Raw genomic sequence first — 19,055 nt, 5'->3', positions numbered from 1 at the left:
GGTCGCTTACTGCAAGGACTGCCCCCAGAGTACGAACTTCTACCTGAGACGACAAAGAAGATCGTGGCCAAGACAACCCCAATGGCTGCCCCAGCGTCCCCCGTTATCCTACAATAAACTCGTGACTCACCGACCTTCCATGGAGCAGCTACTGAAGGAAGCCTGGCTGGAGACCTACGAACGAATCGCGACTTTCAACGACTGGGACTCCGACATCAAGCTGCGGCATGTATTCTTCGCCTTAGAAGACGCCGCCAGAACGTGGTCGCCCGATAAAGATAAGTACACGGGTCAATCTGTAAAACGCGAAAACACTTTTCTGACCTAACCCCTGGACCAATTTTATCGAAATTTGTTGCATTTTAGAGAAAAAGAAATTCTAGTAACTGTTGGTTGCGGAATTTTGACTCTGGGCTTGAATTTTGTACGAGAATTTTTAGATATTCGAAAGCTAAAAATATATATAGAAGAACGAAGTTTACACATTAATAGCTCAGCATGAAGAACAGATATCGCTGTTCTGTAAACGGCATCCATTAGATCATTCAACACGGACCAAGTCGATAGGGCAATTTACATCTTACGTGGATTTGTTGCGTTTTGTACAAGGATTTACAGAAGCTCTATTTGCATATTGCTAAAGTTTTCCAGACTCATATGTAACATACCTATTTTGTGAACAAGAAGAAAGGGCGTTAACCGAGGGGCCCGAAGTTTTATTAGTTATATCATAGGAAGCCAACAAATACTGACACCAAAAACAATTTAGGGGAAATCACTTGTGCTTAATAAATGAAATAAAGAAATAACAAATGTAATGGAATATAAAGTAGATGAAAAGACAACTTGCCGCAGGTGGGAACCGAACCCACAACCTTCGCATTTCGCGTGCGATGCTCTACCAATTGAGCTACCGCGGCGCTGTTTTCCCATCCACTTTCTTGGGTATTTGTGTCTCCTAGTACATTGCTGGGAGTGTTAGTCAGCGCCACCCCTCATAGACCTTGGCGGCGGACGGGGCACGTCCTTTTTGCCGCAGGCGTCACGAGAACGTGATCTTTTTGGGTGAAGGCAACTGGTCAATAAACCAACATATGCTACCTGAAGGCATCAATGTAGCCGGATTCGAGACCCTCGTTATGTAGCGGCTTCTTATGATATACCTATTTTGTGTGGTTCAGATTTACTACTGCCTGCTATTTCCAGAAATGTGATAGCGTTTTTCATTGCTAAGTTACAGAGTTGTACACCTGACAGTTTCGTTTCCTGAAAATTTGCGATTTCTGCCAATTTTAAATAAAATATTTACAACCAAAATAAAAAATTTGGAACAGTCACTAGACTTTACATTTTTCTTTTGAATGCAACCAACGTCGTCAAGTTTGGTGCAGTGGTTGCAGAGGGAAACGAATTCTCTTTTTAGGTGTGCTCAGGAGCACTGGAGCTAAAGCTCCGTCTTAAGCACTCGTGCTATGCAACAGCTTAATTGTATAGTGGCTGCACACCGTCATGTGCTTCCGCCTCCCCAAAAAACTAATTCACCGTAGGAGGGACGACATATGTTTATCCTCAGTGACAATGGCTAGCCAAACTGTGCTTCTATATACTTCGACTGGGGCAAACGCAGCATGGGGCATTTATTTAAACCCGTTTGTTTATCGCCACATTCACGCACACAAACCACACGACTGCAGGAAAAACGCTAACAGTGGCAACCAGCCTCTACCACTTAACCTAGCTATGTATATTTTATTTGGATGGATCTTCACCTCCGAAAGAATTAACGTTCACACCAGGAATTCTGTGCAGGACAGCATGGTTCTGCAGCATATGAGTATTCACCTGCTTTCTCTGCCTATGCCACCTAAATCTTAACTCTTTGCAAGGTTGTATGAATGAGCGCATGCAAACTACGCCTCGAAGATTTCTAGTTGCACATCCAGCATCGTAGTGCACTCAGTAACCGACACAAATAACAAAAGCCTGTGAACGTGTCTTTGCTACAGTGTTGCTTTTGCTGAAGGTACTTGCGAATGCGTCACTCAGGATATTATTGTCAGCATGATGAGGTGGCCAATATTTCCTGGTGTCCACAGCTATATGTACAGACCATCCTGCGTGCGCATTGAGGACACCCGAAACTCTTAGAGGCGCCGCTCAGAAGAACGCAATACTAATAGCTCTTTTGTTCTCCTAGGCGCCAAACCGAATTCTTTAGCTGGTTGACAGACATCGTCCCAGTCAGCATCGCCAACATATCAGCAGAGGAAAAGAAGACAAGGCTAATGAAAGCCAATTACTGATTCTGCTGCTGAATGCGTTACCACGTGGCCAGATTTAGGTACCGCTCCTGCCGTTTGTGTCCTTCTTCAGCCCTAGCCCTTTGCGTTTTACCTTTACTCATTCACGCACGAACCAACTAGCGCAAGGAAGAGGTTTACTTGAGATTGTGCAAGACGTCCTGTAGTCCTAAGTGTGGCAAATATCAGTGCCATCCCCTGACTGCTTACTGTGCGACCTTTCCAAGCCTGCTAATAGGTGGACCACTAGAAGCTGTATCACCTTTATTGCAAGAACGATCTGTGCCAATCCGGAAAATCGTGGCACTTGCTCGGAGCTACAGGAGTGTTACAGTGAACTGGTCGTATTTGGGCAGAATCAGGTGACCGGCGACTTGTATCTATGCTTTTGAACAGCGGAAGTCAGCGCACCTACATTCGCGCAGATGAGGCAAGACTTCCCCAGCGTTCGGCCGCTGGAAAAGCAGACCTCTCTTTAGTGGCCTTTGGAGGGCTAGCCACACAAGCAACTTTCTAGTTGACGTGTATACATTATACTCCATAATGCGACATTTCGGCCTAGCTGTTTAGGCGTTGTGAATTCGCTTTATACTGAGGCGAATAATTTGTACCTGAATGTACCTCTCGGTGGTGGCGCTGAGCCTCTGCTTGTGCAGTTTGTTTAGCAGCAGCGCCCAATCTTGGAAACTCCGGCACTCCGGTGGTAAATGTAATTGGCGCCATCCGTCAGGAGGGCGGAAAAGCAACCCTGTTTCCCTTGCACGGCCTCCTAGACTTGCACGTGCCGAGTCAGGAGGCCGTGCACTTTCGCCCCTCCTCTCAACTCCTCTCCCGTGGCCCTCCCTAGCAACTGCCTCACTTTCGACTGTCTCCGCCTGGACCCGCCGGCTCGGCGCCAGCTTAGCTGGCTGCATGAAGTGTCAGGTCTCGTTATGCGTTGTTATTGGGAAGCGTGCGCTGCTGTGCGTTGACCGGTGCGGGCAGTTTTGTCAGTTTCGTGGTCCTCGATAGCTGTGTGATTGTGCTCCGCGATGTTTCACCCGTTGCACGACTCGCAGCGCTCGTGCATCGTGCAGCAATGCACGGATACCTCAAAAACAGGCCCTGAAAGGTTCTTCCGGGTGCTTAAAGATAACAGGTGACCGCGCCGACCCAAGGACATATGAATACGCATGTGCACGAAGACGGCCCTGTGCACGTGTATGCTCCATGAGTCGCCGGACGTCGTTGCGCCTCGATTGTGCTACACTTCCCTCTTATCGGTAGAGAAAGCTGACAAATAGATGTTCGTCCTAATTGTCAACTGGTCTATGACTTGTATTTTTTACGCCGCCTTATTCTGAAAATTCAGTAACTCGCCCAATTTTCCATTCCGCACTCAGTGCTTTTTCTGTGTGTCACCGTTGTACAAACGTTCTAACAGCTGAAAAATTACTGTTGGTGTTTATGCATTACCTCAGCAATTGCCCATGGAAAAACCACGTGAACAACCTTCATCTGTACGCATGATATGCTTTTTTTCTGGAAAGCATGAGCATGCAGGCTTTTGCGGTTCGTGTTTATTACACAAACGAGTGCCCACTCGGTATGACGTAGTGTTTTAAGTGACGTAATTTTACTGCTAAGCCTTCAATTTGTGGTGAAATAAAAGTCGTCTGGTTGGCTTATTTCACCTGGTCTTTGATTGAAGAATAGGCCTTTCTGCGAATGTGTTCTATGTGCTGCTGCAAAAGCTGACTGCCTTCTGATCCCCCTTCCCACTGATATTGAAGTTGTGGGCAAGTGCAAAAAAAAACGTGATAAGGAGTATTTACATTTTAGTACAACGTTATGTTTGTTATCCATGGCTTTTTCGTTTTTTTCAGTAGTAATAAACATGTAACGCATTTCATATACATTCTGCAGCTTTATAAGTAAGTTCTCGTTCTTTTTTTCTTGGTGTGGCTGTCAACAAAACAATCTTAGCATCTTATTATATCTCTTAGGCATCTTGCGTGTCATTGTTTTGGCATTACCAGTGAATTTTCCCTTTCTTTAGTTGTCGTGACTATGTCATATACATGTCGTCCAGTTTTGCGCAATACCTCAATAAGTATTACAGAAGATTTCAGTGCGCATATCAGAAGCTTTTCTACGCTTTCGTCTTTATGGCATTATATAAAAATATTTTATATCTGTGTACATGAAAGAGCCTTCGCGTGTTCTCGAGTTTCATTGCTATTTCATTGCCTGTCTACATTTGTGTTGTTTTGTAGTCATGCACATGCCATGCATTTTTCACTATTGTTCATTTTTTTAGCGTGTATCATCCCAAGTTATGCGAGAATATTTGTTTTCGGAACCGGAAGTCAATAAAATGAGGCCAAAGATTTGTAGTGTTGGAAGTGAAATGTATGTATGCTCTGGCATATGCTCGCATACTCAAAGTATAGCCAAGACTGCGTGCGTGCTAACGCGTAAAGAACTCACGGCGCAAACAAACAATGCCTGGGGTAGCGCGTGCGCGCGAAATATATATATACATATATATACATATATATATATATACATATATATACAAATATATGCATATATATATATATATATATATATATATATATATATATATATATATATATATATATATATATATATATATTTATACGTGCCACGGAGAGACAAAAATAAAGCAAAAGTGAAGGGGCGCGGGGCATGGGGAAGTGTGGAGAGCGAGCGTAGCTGGTCGTCGTAATAAAAAAGAAATAAAAATAAGGAGCGCTAGGGGGAGGAGGGGCCGCGGTGCTGCTGTTCCTGCTGCCATGACAGTGTAAACAATCTTGTGCGCCATAATTTTGCCAAGGTATGGCGCTCTTGCTAGGGCCATAACTAAGGGGGACCATTGCGCTAGCGTCGAAAGAGCGTCCACTTAAAGACAGCCAATGGCAGCCATGCGGGGGTTCCGTGCTGTTTTTGTCGCTCACAAACTTACACAATCTGAAGCCTCTTTGTACATCGCCTAAGTGCATGAAATAGATAACAGTTCGATCCAGTGATGCACGGAGTGTAGTGACCTTAACAACGATTAGCTTGCAGCTGAGCATGCCACTTTGAGGCATAGAAGTTTCTTGTGTATATGACGCGGAGAATGCGTGCAAATTCTGGTTCGGAAGTTCTGGTTGGACATGTAGCTTTCTATAGTGTGAAACATACTTCTTCGCGTGCCAATCTAAGCAGGTCTCGCAAATATTCAGTAGCCCTAGGTCGTGTTGTGCGCCTTTGCCTTACAGAGGAATATGGACAAGAATTACTGCTTGTATACAAAGGGACCACGGATGTTTGCATCGGTGCACACGAGATGGTCGGTTGTAGACCCGCCTTCCCTAAAGCCACATTGAAATTGGTAAATTGTCTTGTGCGCCTCTAGGACGGTTAATTGACGCCGATCGATCATTTCCTCAAAAATGCTTACAAATGTGGCTCATGAGCACTATCTGATGGTAACTCATTCGCAATAAAATATATTTACCCTGTTTCAACACTGGGATAGCAATATTTAATGCTATATAGATGGAAGCTAGCCAGGAGCGCAGACAGCATTGACAAATGCGAGTAGTGGTATTTGTGTTTCGGAATGAAGGTGAGTAATGATATCGTACATCATTCGATCGGCCCCGGTGCAGAACTCTGATAAGCGGCCAAGGAAGCGTTAACTTCAGCATCGGTTACAGGACGCTTATAAGCTTCCCTGGGCAAATTTCTTGGTTTAGTAGCTTAGGTTAATCAGTTTCTTTATATTTCAGAAAGTACTTTAAGTAGTGGGTAGAGCTACAGACGTGCTTGATGTCTTCACTATGAGGGCTGCCTGGTGCAACGCCTGGTGCCTGCTAGGAACAGCGGATGAATTTGTATTCGCTTAAGCCCCCTTAGTCGGTTTCCTAGTTTTGCGTCCTGTGTATACGATTTAATGTCTGCGAGTAACCTCTCCCAAACTGCCCGGCTAGGTTGCCATGGCTTCCGCCTTCCCTGTGGTTACTGTGTGTTTTTTTCTATCAAAATTTCAGCAGTTGATGACGATGGAGTTCACCCCCCCTCCCCTAGGCTGTTTCTTTCGTGCCATCTTGCATTCGTCATTCCACTAGACCAATTGTGCACTCGTCATTCCACTACAACATCTACCACTCGATTCTAGAATGAATTAGTTTACTGCGTCAATAGTAAAGACGGGAAAATACCATATGATTTCTTTTGTGCTAATATCGGTCATCATATATTGTGGTCAGAAAATGATTGTTTAAAATAATTCCAATCATAGGGGCTAGTTTCCACCGAGGCGCATGTGGAAAACATTCTTGTTGCTGAAATATGTTTAGCATTACAGGGAAGTGGTCATTTGTATAAGTATTCTCTAAAGAGAAGGGCTGCAGATCGAATGGTTAGATGTGAAGAAGAGCATAAATTGTGAAAGATATTGCAATAGGTTGGTTATTTTTCGATTAAACACGCATGCGCTGGAGGATACAAGGAAGATTTCTTTAAGACAACCTCTTGCATCGCATCAGGAGTCTCCCCAGATAGAGTAATGGGTATAAAGTATTTGATGATTATGTAAGGTTCTTGGAGCTGGTCTGTGAGGCTGTAGAATCGTGTTTTGGTGAGATGGTATTTAGGTGGCGCATAGATAGGACAGGTGCTTAACAGCTTGTCGAACAGATTCGCTCGTACACAAACTGCTTTCAGGGGCGTCTGTAGTGCTATATGTTACCTCGTCGACAATAATTGGCTCCCCACCGGACGAGCTAATAGTGTCGTCGCGGTCTTTTCCGAAGATTGCATATCGCCGGATGAAGTTTGTTCGATTGCGATTAATGTGTGTAGCCTGGGTACAGAACAGTTTAGGCTGATTCTCGGTCAATAGTTCAGCTATGTCATCGAGGTTGTGAACGAATCTTCTAGCATTCCAACTCATTACCTGTGTCGCCATCATACTAATTGTCCTGTATAGTGTGGGTCGCAGGTAAAAATTCCGATTCGTATTTAAGGATCCTTGTCTGGACCCTTAATCTCTTCTTTTCCTGTTTTTCCCGCGTCCAAGAGAACCGCGTCGGTCCTTCGGCATCAAAGGCACCTACGTTGTGTCCATCGCCTCCTGGAAGACGCTAGATGCTCGCTATCCGGCTGTTCGTGCGGGTTTCAGAGTTCGCCTCATGAAGGGACGGCCCCTGGCCTGACGTCCCAAGAGTCGCCAAGCTCTGTCGCTGACTAGATTCATTAGACTAATTATTGCCACGACAGGGGGCTGGCACCACCACCGAGTGCTCGTTGTGCGTGGGGCACACAAGTGGCAAAGGCTGGTGCGACGCTGTTCTGTGGCGTGCCGCATCAGCATAAGACGTGTTTTGGAACACTAAGCACCTTTAGCCAGTTTCTTTGAACGAGTTACTTTCTTTTAATGATAGAGTAATTACTTTATTTTATTTTTTCCATGTTGAACAAGATATTGAATAGGCTGCACGGTCGCCGTCAAAGTTTACGCAGTGGGATGTAGCAGCAAAATAATCTGTAGTGTGGCCTTAGGTCTGACGTTTGGCACATGTGAGTAGACCACAGCAACTACATCAGCAGTGGTTACACTTCTGCTTTTTGAAGCATCTATGCGGGTTGGGAATGCATGTTCTGACACGAGTTATGGTGCATCTGGCTTGGAGACACTGGAAGCAAATGTAAGAATGAAGTCTTTGATCGGTATGTCGTAGTTTTCCCTCTTTATCACGATCCATTGCACGTCAGTTACATTCTGCCTTTTCCAGTAAGAACAAGCAGATCATAATCGGAGATAACGCTTCGTATGGTGCTCAGTTGGGATGTGGAGTGACAGTGATGGCAGTACCCGCGATGGGTACAAGTTTCTAGAGGTTTTCATGTTGGAGGCAGAAGGAGGTCACCGGTGGCCATTTTACTAGCTTTATACCGAGGTCCGATTGTTTCGGTAAGGCTCTCTATAACGAGGAATGGCGAGATTAGCCTGATTGCCTTTTCGGGTTTGGAAATGTGGAGGACGTGTAAGCTGGGGAAGCTCTCTTTGTGTTGGACAAATATATCTGGCTTGCTTCGGTGCGTACTCGCTTGGCGGTGGTACGATCTGGTATGGAAGGAAAGGGGTCTGCAAGCATATTGGAATATAATATGTCCGGCAGCAGTAGCAGCCACCGATCCTGCTCTACGAGAGTCGTCAATGGGTAGCGTTGTGCACGCCAGCTGCACATGCGACGAATATGATGGGTATGTTGGTGAATCGCCAGCGAACTAGCAGGTCGCACAAATTTCGTTTCCTTTTAACGCCGAAAGTGAGCGATCATTTGTGCATTGATAGTCATCGCACAATATAGTCAGTGGCAAAGAACATAACATGAACACTACTGCTCAACCAACGCAAAGCCCTCCTTCACATTTATTTATTTATTTATTTATTCATGTATTTCACGCACTTTCAAGGCCCGAAGGCGTTACAGAAAGGAGTGGAGTCGAAAACAAAAGTAATGCCGTAAAAATACAAACACGAAGTATTAAGAAAAATAATAACGAAAGGCATTCCGTAGAGCGGTCTTGAAGTTAGTAGAGTCGGTGAGGAGTGTGAGTGATGCAGGATGGCGATTCTAGTCCGTGCTTGTCCTAGGGATGAATGAGTTACTGCACCGGTTTGTACGGCCCGATGGCACCCCGACTTTAAGTCTGTGGTCAGTGCGGGCCGAAATATAAGAAGCAAGAAGGGTTATTTTTAAAAAGGGTTCAAATAAAAAACTTTGTGGAAAAGGGAGAGACGGGAACATTTGCGGCGTGACGAAAGATCAGGTAAATTAAGAGTTCATTTCATTGGAGAGATACTTGCATAGCGAGAATAATTAGTTATAACAAACCGTGCACCGCAGTTTTGAATAGTTCCTAGAGTAGAAACTAATGAAGAGTGAGTCGGATCCCAGATGCCTGAAGTATGCTCCAATTTCGAGCGCACTAAAGCTTTGTAAAATGTTAGCTTCAGGGAAGAAGTTCAGAGCTAAAATCACGACGCAACTAACCAAGCATGCGGTTAGCGTTATTAATAACAAAGTCAATATGCGAGTGCCAAGAAAGGTTATTTGATATGTGAAGGCCGAGGTAGTTGTAAGGGGTAACTGACGTCACCGGTGCACCATTAATAAAGTTCGTGCGCGTTGAAGTGTTACGATATATTCGCATGGCCTTGCATTTATTTTAATTTAGTTGCATGCACTAATTAGAACACCACTTAGTTACGCGGTTAAGGTCGTCCTGCAGCTCTTGTGAATCGGAAGGATTAGTAATTTCACGGTAAAGAACACGGTCATCCACGAAAAGCTTTATGGAAGAAAAAAGAACGCAGTTCAGGAGGTCATTAATATAGATCAGATAAAGAAGGGGACCCAGGACTGAGCCTTCAGGAACACTGCTGGTACATTAGAAAACCGAGATTTACAGTTATTAGCGTTTACAAACTGCGTCCTGTTAGAAAGAAAATTCTTTATCCACTCGAGTACATTTATGTCCAAATTAAGTTCAGTCAGCTTAAGCAGACATCACGGGCGATGTTGAGATTGCTTGCGTTTTATTCAACATACACATGGGCAGCAGTTATTATTCTTCAGGATAATAAATATAGCTACGTTGTGGAGCCTCTGCCAATCGTTAGCTTTCTTTCCGCCTGCAGCAATTATTCTATTTATGTTGTTTTCTCCTGCTGAAACTGGTGTGCTTTAAGTTACACCACCCTGAAAGAACGTCTCAAATCCACCATTGAGAGCGTAGCTGGAAGTAATGTCGTGCTTTTTAATCAGCGCGATTAACGCATTTCTCTCCAATTTCTCGGATACAGTAGTGTACATACGCAGCATTTTTCTATATGACTCAGGCACACACTATGTTATGTGCTTTTGCGAAAGCATAGTCGCTTCTAAAATAACATGAACGATTGCTTTCTTTTAGCAGATGTCTGGCATGTAGTGTCTTGTGGAGCCGCTTTCACAACAGATATTGCACGACAGCTGCAAGCAAAATTGTCTTCAACAGTAGAGTATTCTTTCGGCATGCACCTGCGATCACATTTAGAGGAGTCTGTAGATCGTACTGTTCGTCGCCAGCATATACAAAGGGGCGTCATGTAATGACTAGGATGCAACGGTTTGTGAAAAATATTTCTGCTGACGCGCGCGCTTTAAAAGCACGCATTAAGGTACGCTCTGAAGAATAGTGGAAAAGTGGCAATTTTCAGGCGCTTCTGATTGGCCACTTCGTGCGCTGTAGGAAATGCAAATAACGTTTTCCTGGTAGAAAGAATATTTGTAGTGTTATATCTTGGTTGACACGCATTTCTCTCCAGAAACTGGTGTTTATGTATTAAACTCATTTCTCCCTCGTAAATAAAGAGTTCAGAACGCTTCTGCAGAAATATCGTTCGAGAGAACAGGCCACAATTTTTTTCGCCAATGTTAGCGCTGTCTTATAACTGTGTTGAGTTTATTCAAGTTGTGAAATGAAATCATCAATGCAAATAATAACCCTCAGAAAACCGTAACAGTGGCAGATTTCTAACGAAGCATAGTGTGTTTCTGCCGTGAACTGCACTTTTTCACCTATTTGGAGTAGGGTTTAGTATGAACCGTCAAAAAAAAAAAAAAAAAAAAACTTCTGTTATCTTTTGAGCAGACATTAAAGGAAAATCGCTCTCTAAGACACATAACAGATTTTGGCATGGCGTACGGAGGTAAGCCGAAATGAGGTTTCTTTTTGTCCACCATTTCTGCTGCCTCTTAATTGACGTATGCGTATCTTGAAATTGGCGATGTACTGATTGTTTTTGTTTACAGGTATACTCCCACAAAAAATGAGCCCTCATTTGTTGCCGAGCATTGCATCGGAGATTTACAATAATCCATCTGCTGTCTACGTTTGGTCGCTTTCGAGAGCAGAAACGTCAACACGGCGTAAGTAGATACAAAGCGAAGTCCTCGAATTACGTCATTGATCGTCTCGCGATCCTCAAGGCCTCACACGTCAGCCGAACATTTTGAACAAACTAACTAGTGACACTCCTCGCAGCTGAGTACGCGTTCGGTGATATGAGCGCACTTCTTTGTTGTCTAATTGCTGCCGTCTGGTGCTGCAGTATAGCGTGTACAATACCTGCCCGGTAATGTCCGCTGCTTCCACTACGACGCCTAGCACAGTGTAAAGCATCAGATGTGGTGTGGCTTGCGCTTTCAGCCTAGAGCTACAGCACATGTCTTAGGCCTTCCGTGTATGACTAGAAAGCGGCGGCAAGGAGCCGGTTTTTATCGCCTTTAGCGATTTGCCGCTAACTGGCAGTAAAACATTATTCTCTCATAGTTCCTGTATCTCCTCACAGGACCCTTCACCTGGAGGTGTTGCAGTTACATGTGTCAAGTTCACAGAAGGGCTTGCTTTCGTCACCTTTACATACTGCTGATCCGCTTTTTCGTGTGGGTGGGTTCTTTGGCAGCACTTGATTCATGAAAACCTGAACACACAACAGGAAGACACTTTTCCAGGAACCTCGAAGACCTCATGTATATTATTCCCAGGCTTAAGCCGCGCGTAGTGTTACCACTAGCTGCACGTACTTTCGCTACCATTACCTTACCTTCCTTTATTTCCTTTATTAAGCACAAGTAATTTCCCCTATGTTGTCCTTGGTGTAAGTGTTTGTTGGCTTCTCTTGATATGACTAATAAAAATCGGTCCCCTCAGTTAACCCCCTTTCTTCTCGTTTACGTACAAATAGGGCACTCAATTGACCCGTGAGTCAGATTTCGCAAGCCAAAATTGTGCTCGCCATCTCTTGTTGGGGTTTATGAGTTATTTGTTTTTCTTGGAACCGCAACGCTCAATGAAGAATTAGACTGTCAAATTGCAGTCTTATGAGTGTTTTATGCTTCATCGTCACGACATCATGATATTACTGAGTAGACCATAAATATAATCACTTTCGCGCAAACAAGGAAGGACGGAAGGGAACTAGGGGAGCGCCAACTTTCGACTGTTTATTCTCTATTGTGTAACATACAATATATACACGCAGGCGAATGAGCTACATATAAAAACAACTTCAATCGCGCCACACCCTACTAAAAAACCTTCTCTCGGCAAGCAAAAATAAAAGAGATGTGCCACTAATGCAAGACGAACCTCGCTCTTTAATATGAAACGCCTCTAAGAATTCCCGTGCTGTGGTGACCCTGCTTCTTCCAAGAATCCATATCTTGTAGCCGTGGCTCACGCTGATGTGAATTTCACTGCTTAGGCAAATGTGCTCCATCTTTACCTTTCAGGGACAGCTCCAGTTCCCGCGCACGCCCATTTACGCATCCCCCAGTCTGGCCAAGTTATGCCTCACCGCAAGACAACCGAAACTCATACAGGACTCCAGTCGTACATTTTGTGCACGGCTTGGCGTGCACTTTAATAAAGCCATGTTTTTTGCTTCATCAGCGAGAATGCGAGGACACAGATGAGCGAGCTTGCGTGGCGCAGAGAATACGATAGGCACCCCATGTCTGTCTGCAACCTTCTTTAGGTTGTGGGTTACACGGTGCATATAAGGTGAGACCTCCGGCCTCACCATTCTCTGGGCTTACTCATCCCTTCTCCTGTGTTCGTTGATCTTGAGTTTCTGGAGGAGCGACTCGGCGACGGCAGTAATGAGCGCGCGGGGAAACCCGGTTGAACAAAGTCGAACCAATTTATTCCTAAAGCTTGCCTGCATTGCGTGAGGGCATGACCGTACAAGAGCGGGTTCAAGGCAATGTTCACCAATGGCTATCTTAACTGTCTTGCAATGTGCCGACTCATATGGCAGTAATATCTTTTTCGGCCTAGGCGAATAAAGCCAGCAGGTTTGAGCCGTCTGCAAAGCGCTGTTAAGATCTAAAGATTGTTGTGAATTGCATGAAGATACTTCGTAATCAAAACCCAGTCCCTTCCCGGGATGGCAAAAGACCGCTAAAGCTTTATCAATACTGGTCCGATAGGATACAATGGATTGTTACATTAAAAAACTTAAAAATCATCAACATGCGTAAAACCCTTCAAAACCTCCCCCCTTCACTTAAAGTGTGAGTACAATGCACGGTCAATAGCACATAAACAACTGCAAGGTAGAGGAGCAACACAAGAGCCGATACAAATGCTTTGTCGCGTGTACATAAAAATCGTCATAAAATTTGATGAAGGTGTGTTTAAGGTAAAACTCGAGAAGGGATAAAAGAGCGTCAACAGACACATCTGCAATATTCTGGAAGTCAGCGGTACTGCTCTCGTCGATGCACCTTCTGACACAGAGAAACAACTCATTGTGCGGGACAGAAAAAAAAGAAATCCTCAACGCCCACGGAAAACAAGTACCCTACCGTTGGATTCGTCTGCAGAAAGTGCGCGACACATGATGAATTCTCTGTCGCAAACGGGTTATCAACAACAAGTGCATTAAGGTGCCTCGTTAAAAACTGGGTAATCACATTCTGCCGAGAACCGCGTTCACTCGCAATCGTCCTAAACGGAATTCCTGGATTATATGTTTTCGCCGTGAAGAAGACAGAAAGGGCTGAACTGGAACTTGGAAGAGCACCGCCTTTTTTTTTCTTCACGGCAAAAACGCAGAAGCCAGGGGTTCCGTTTATGACAATTGTGAGCGAACGTGGTGCCTGGCAAAATGTGATTACCCAGTTTTTAACGAGGCAGCTTAATTCGCTTGTTGTTGATGACTCTATTGCGACAGAGAATTCTTCATATGTCACGCACTTTCTGGAGACAAATCCAACGATAGGGTATTTGTTTTCCCTGGGCGTTGAGGATTTTTTTGTATATGTCCCGCGCAATGAATTGTTTCTCTGTGTCAGAAGGTGCATCCACGAGAGCGGTACCGCTGCCTTCTTGAGTGCTGCAGGTGTGTCGACGCCTTTTTATCCCTTCTCGGGTTTTAGAGTCACGTTCATCAAATTTCATGAAGAATTATATGTACAAAGACAAGGCATTTGTATTGGCTCCTATGCTGCTCCTGTGCGTTGTAAGATATTTTTATTTACTATTGGCCGTACCTTGCACCAGCATCCTAAGTGGGGTGGGGGGAGGTTGAAGGTTTTTAAGTATGTTGACGATTTTTTAATTATCTTAAAGCAACAATCAATTGTACCATATTAAGTCATTGATAAAGATTTAGGGGCATTTTGCCATCTCGGGAAGGGATTGGTTTTTAATAACGAAGTGTCTTCATGCAATTCTCTACAATTTTTAAATCTTTATATCACGTTGCAGACGGGTCACACCTGGTGGCCTTATTCACCTCGCACAACAAAGGAATTACTGCCTTATGAGTCAGCACATTCCAAGGCATTTAGGAGAGTCATTGCCTTGAATCCGCTCTTGTATGGTCGGGCCCTCATGTAATGCAGGCAAGCTTTAGGAATAAATTGGTTCGACTGTGTTCCGCTGGGTATCCCCGTGCGCTCACTACGGCCATCGCCGAGTCGCTCCTTCAGAAACTTAAGATCGACGAACACAGGAGAAGGGCTGAGGAAGCGCAGAGAATGGTGAGGCAGGAGGTGTTACTTTATATGCACCGTGTAACCCATAACCTAAAGGTTGCAGGCAGACATGGGGTGCCTATCGTATTCTCTGCGCCACGCAAGCTCGCCCATCTTTGTCCTCCCATTCTCTCTGATGAAGCAAGAAACGTGGGTTTATTAAAGCGCATGCCAAGCCGAGCACAAAATGGGCTACTGGAGTCGTGTATGAGTTTCCGCTGTGAATTGCGGTAAGACATAAGTCGGCCAGACTGGGGGATGCGTAAATGGGCGTGCGCGGGAACTGGAGCTGTCCCTGAAAGTTAAAGATGGAGCACATTTACCTAAGCACTGCAATTACCATCAGTGCGAGCCACTGCTGAGAAGATACGGATCCTTGGAAGAAGCAGGTACACCAAGGCACGTGAATTGTTGCAGGCGTTTCATTTAAAGAGCGAGCTTCGTCTTGCAGTAGTGGCACATCCGTTTTACTTTTGCATGCCGAGAGAAGGTTTTTTAAAGCCGGCGATTGAAGTTGTTTTTCTACGTAGCTCATTCTCCGGTGTGTATACACTGCGTGTTATACAAGAATAAACAGTTGAAAGTTGGCGCTCCCCTTGTTCCTTTCCGGCCTTCCTTGTTTGCGCCAAAGTCATCATGTTTGTGGTCTACTCAACAGTACAAAGCGACCGATTAAATGATGTTTGAAGAAGATTGCGTTAGCTTATTGGAAGAATGCTGTGTTTTCTCTATAGAATTCTAGCAATACTGCGTTGGCCATTTTAGGTCTAAATATAAGCCAACTCAGCCAACTATTTGCACTTGTACAGTTTCTATTAATCTCGTACTGCCAGTTTTCTATTTGAAGTGCTCGACATGAATTATGCGCTAACCAGAACGGTGTAAATAGAAGCTCGCCATTGTCTCGAGGACTTCGGTGCAGGATTTCTAAATCTAAAGAAGCAGCACAGATGTAAAAAATGTTTGTCCTAGTCTGAATAGAGGGAGGATGTAAAATAAAAGAATCGTTTCTAGCGACACGTTGAAAGAGTGGCTAGTGCGCTCGTGTCGCACAACAATACTGAAGGCGAACACTATTGCGCAGCCGTTGCCACTGCCTCTGCAATAAATGATAATTTAGTCTCAGCACTGGCATATAAGCATCTGCTGCTGAACGTACGCGCCTTGAATCTTCGTTAGCTTTCGGTCTGGCCCAGGTTCGTGTGTTATGTTATGGCAAGAAAGCAATTTTGTATTATAATTCTGTGCGCGCTTACAGTAACACAAGCTGGTCCCACTGCAATGCATTCATTTAAGCCACTGGACATCAAACAGGTACTTCTTCGTTCTTTTTCAAAGCAGTGTCAGTGGTTACTGAGCTGTGAAACTTATGTTGCATACCGTTTGATTCACAGGTACTAAACAGAATGATGCAGCATGACAGCCTGTCGGCCCATATAATACTATGAGGTGCAAGGTCGTGTCCCAGAATTTCTAAGTTTTTGTTTCAGCTTATTTGTAGCTACGTTAGGCATGTTAGCTGCAATAAATAGCCCATGACATCGTCCGCCTGTTTCCTCATGGGCAATTAGGTGACTTGCGGAATACCGCGAAGCTACCCGTCAGTGTAAATTCGGACGAAGCCTTCTCGCGATGGCTGCCGAAGGTAATCGGTGTCGCGTTGAATCAATATAACACATGGTATTGTTACCGTGGAAACGAGTGTGCATGAGGCGTGTAGTGCAACGGGGGGGGGGGGGGAGTTCTGTAAGAGTCCATCTAGTGTACTGTCCATTTCGGCCGCTTCTGATTGGCTAGGGCCGCTCGTCTCCTCTCTCATACAGCTGCATCGAATCAGCAGTGGCCGAAATGGGCAGTCCCCTAGGTGGACTCTTACGGAATACCCCCTCTGGACTCCCTTTCGCGCTGCGCTCGTACACTCGGCGCCTTCTAGCGCCACTGCGGCAAAGCCTGCGCGCGGCCTTGAAAAGCATGGCACGCCGGTGCGCGAAGACGCTTCGAAACGCGAGAAGCGGCATCCGCACTCCTGTGTCGTACGAGTGTTTTTTTTTCTGTTATTGGCATCCCTTTCAGTGGGGGTGGTGACAGATAGTTATCTTGCCTGATTCAGTTAATCAGGTATGATATACACGCTTTTAATTCTAGCCATTTTGTATACATCTCTGTTATCTTTTGTTCTTTTTCTCAAAACTGATATACTTTCCATGTACCCCTCCCTATGCTTGGAACGGATACGGGCGTATCCTCTTGCCTGCTTTTTCCACAAATACTCTCAACCTCGCTTGCTTATCTCGAGTGCTGACCGATTGATGTCTTCGTGCGCTCTAAATCAAAGCGCATCTGGAAAGCGCACGTTGCCTATGCGTCTCACTTGGTGAATTTATGCCTGTATATAATGTGTAATAAAATTTTTACCACCTTCCGTCTGGCGGCAAGCTTAAGATTTGCGTAGTATTTAAATTATTAGGCGTTTTATGGCGTACTAGCGGTACCTTGCTTTTCTCCGCCCAAATTACCCAGTAACAAGGCAATAAATACTGTTTGAAGCCGAATAGAAAATTGTCATCTAGCGCTCACTATATAAGAGATTTTAATCGACGTAGATAGAGAACACACAGCTATGAGGTGCGCACGCTAATGGACGCTGTTAGGTCTTCACCTTGTCGCGCTGAATTGCGCCATGGTATGATGAAACGTGAGATTGCTCATCTACTCCTGGCGATTTTGACAGACGTCTTTGACTCAACTCGAACTTTTTCGTTAAAAGAACGCGAACTCGTCTTTTCGAAGTTTAACTAAACCGCTTTTTTTCAGCCAATAATCTAAACATCTATTATCATGACTGCTAATTCATTCACGCTTCTATCCACTTGAAATACAAGCGATTCTGGAAGGTTTACGTTAGCTACAGGTGCGTCTAGGTGAATCTCTTCACATTTCATTAGTATGTTCTGAATGGCCTTGACATTTTTGGCTGCAGCAGACAAAGCCTTCATCTTGTTGCAAATGGTTGCTCCGGCATATTTTTGGTCTTAGGCATTCACCTAGAGCCTCAAATAGCAAGGAACTGCTGTTTATGTTATTATTCAGATTTCTTCTTTCCTTTTCTTGATTTTCTTGTAAATCCCTGTGTTCTATTTGTTTCACTTCTTTGTATCCAATTCACTGTCCCTGTTTATCTTACATTCTTTTTGATTACTCCTGGTTGTGTATATAAGCGAAGCTTTCTTTGCCTCTCCCTTCGACTCTATGACTGCTGCTGCTGCTACTGTCTTGCACGCCGCGTCGGGAGGTGGTTCAGAGCGTGTATGTACATGGCGGGAGCGTTGTAGACAGGAAAGGGGACGCGATAATCTCATCCGGACATTTGCACCGCGTGGAATTTGCAGAATAGCCTATGGAGCCCACTGAGCGTCGCCGCAAAGCTCTCTTGAGGGCTCTAATTGTCCAAACCCACCGCAAAAGCATTGCAGAAACTGAAACGCTTACCCTTCTACAACGCGCCATTGTAAAGAGCGGAGGTGGGTGGAATGGTAGGGAGGAGGTGGGTGATAGCAGGCACATAATGGGTAGACCCACTGCAGCCACAAAACGAACGAATTACAGCCTTGACACTCTTCGTTCGCAACTCGCATATATGTGTGAGGGTTGGAGAAGGAAAAGGCGGTGTGAGAACGTGAGGAAACATTACTACGAGGCAGGAAAGTGGTTGCGGTCAAACTGGATAAATGTAAGTCCAGGGTACGGTACGGAGCGTTTGTGGTAGTTCTTAAAAACAAACAGCATGGAAATTTCTCAAGCGGACAACTGACGCATCGTGTGGAGACTCAAAGCCGCGTAGTATCTAAAGGTCTCGCGTCGCTTTTACACGTCTGTGTCCACAGAGGTAGCTTTGCGGGTTCGATCTCGACCTTGGAAGCCACATTTAGACTGGGCGAAATACAACAGGGCTCGTGTACTTAGATTTATGTGCTCGTTGAATAACCCCGGAGGTTAAAATAAAGCCCTAGTTGGCCACTACGGCATGTCTCATAATCTATAGTGGTTATAGCATGTGCAGTCCTACAATTCATTGAATGTTTAAGACTTCTGACACGATGCGATTGTCATGTGAGTTAACGACAACGCTAATCTTCTCGGAGGTTATGATCAATGGCGCACAACAACG

General features: G+C 44.8%; 1 long non-coding RNA gene across 2 annotated transcripts in view; it reads left to right on the top strand.

The window, feature by feature from the left end:
• The first annotated feature begins 15,947 nt into the window (after positions 1–15,947).
• The window catches only part of LOC142589032 (uncharacterized), a 39,844-nt gene continuing 36,736 nt past the window's right edge, over positions 15,948–19,055 (top strand). Inside the window, exon 1 of one of the 2 annotated variants that reach the window (XR_012829786.1) lies at positions 15,948–16,201. This is a non-coding gene — a long non-coding RNA (uncharacterized LOC142589032). The remainder of the gene's footprint in view (positions 16,202–19,055) is intronic. The other variant, XR_012829787.1, reaches the window with a different exon arrangement.

The sequence above is a fragment of the Dermacentor variabilis genome, chromosome 7, assembly GCF_050947875.1.
Source record: "Dermacentor variabilis isolate Ectoservices chromosome 7, ASM5094787v1, whole genome shotgun sequence".
Lineage (NCBI taxonomy): Eukaryota > Metazoa > Arthropoda > Arachnida > Ixodida > Ixodidae > Dermacentor > Dermacentor variabilis.
Note: the sequence above shows the minus strand (reverse complement) of the source record. Positions and strands in the feature narration are given on the sequence as shown.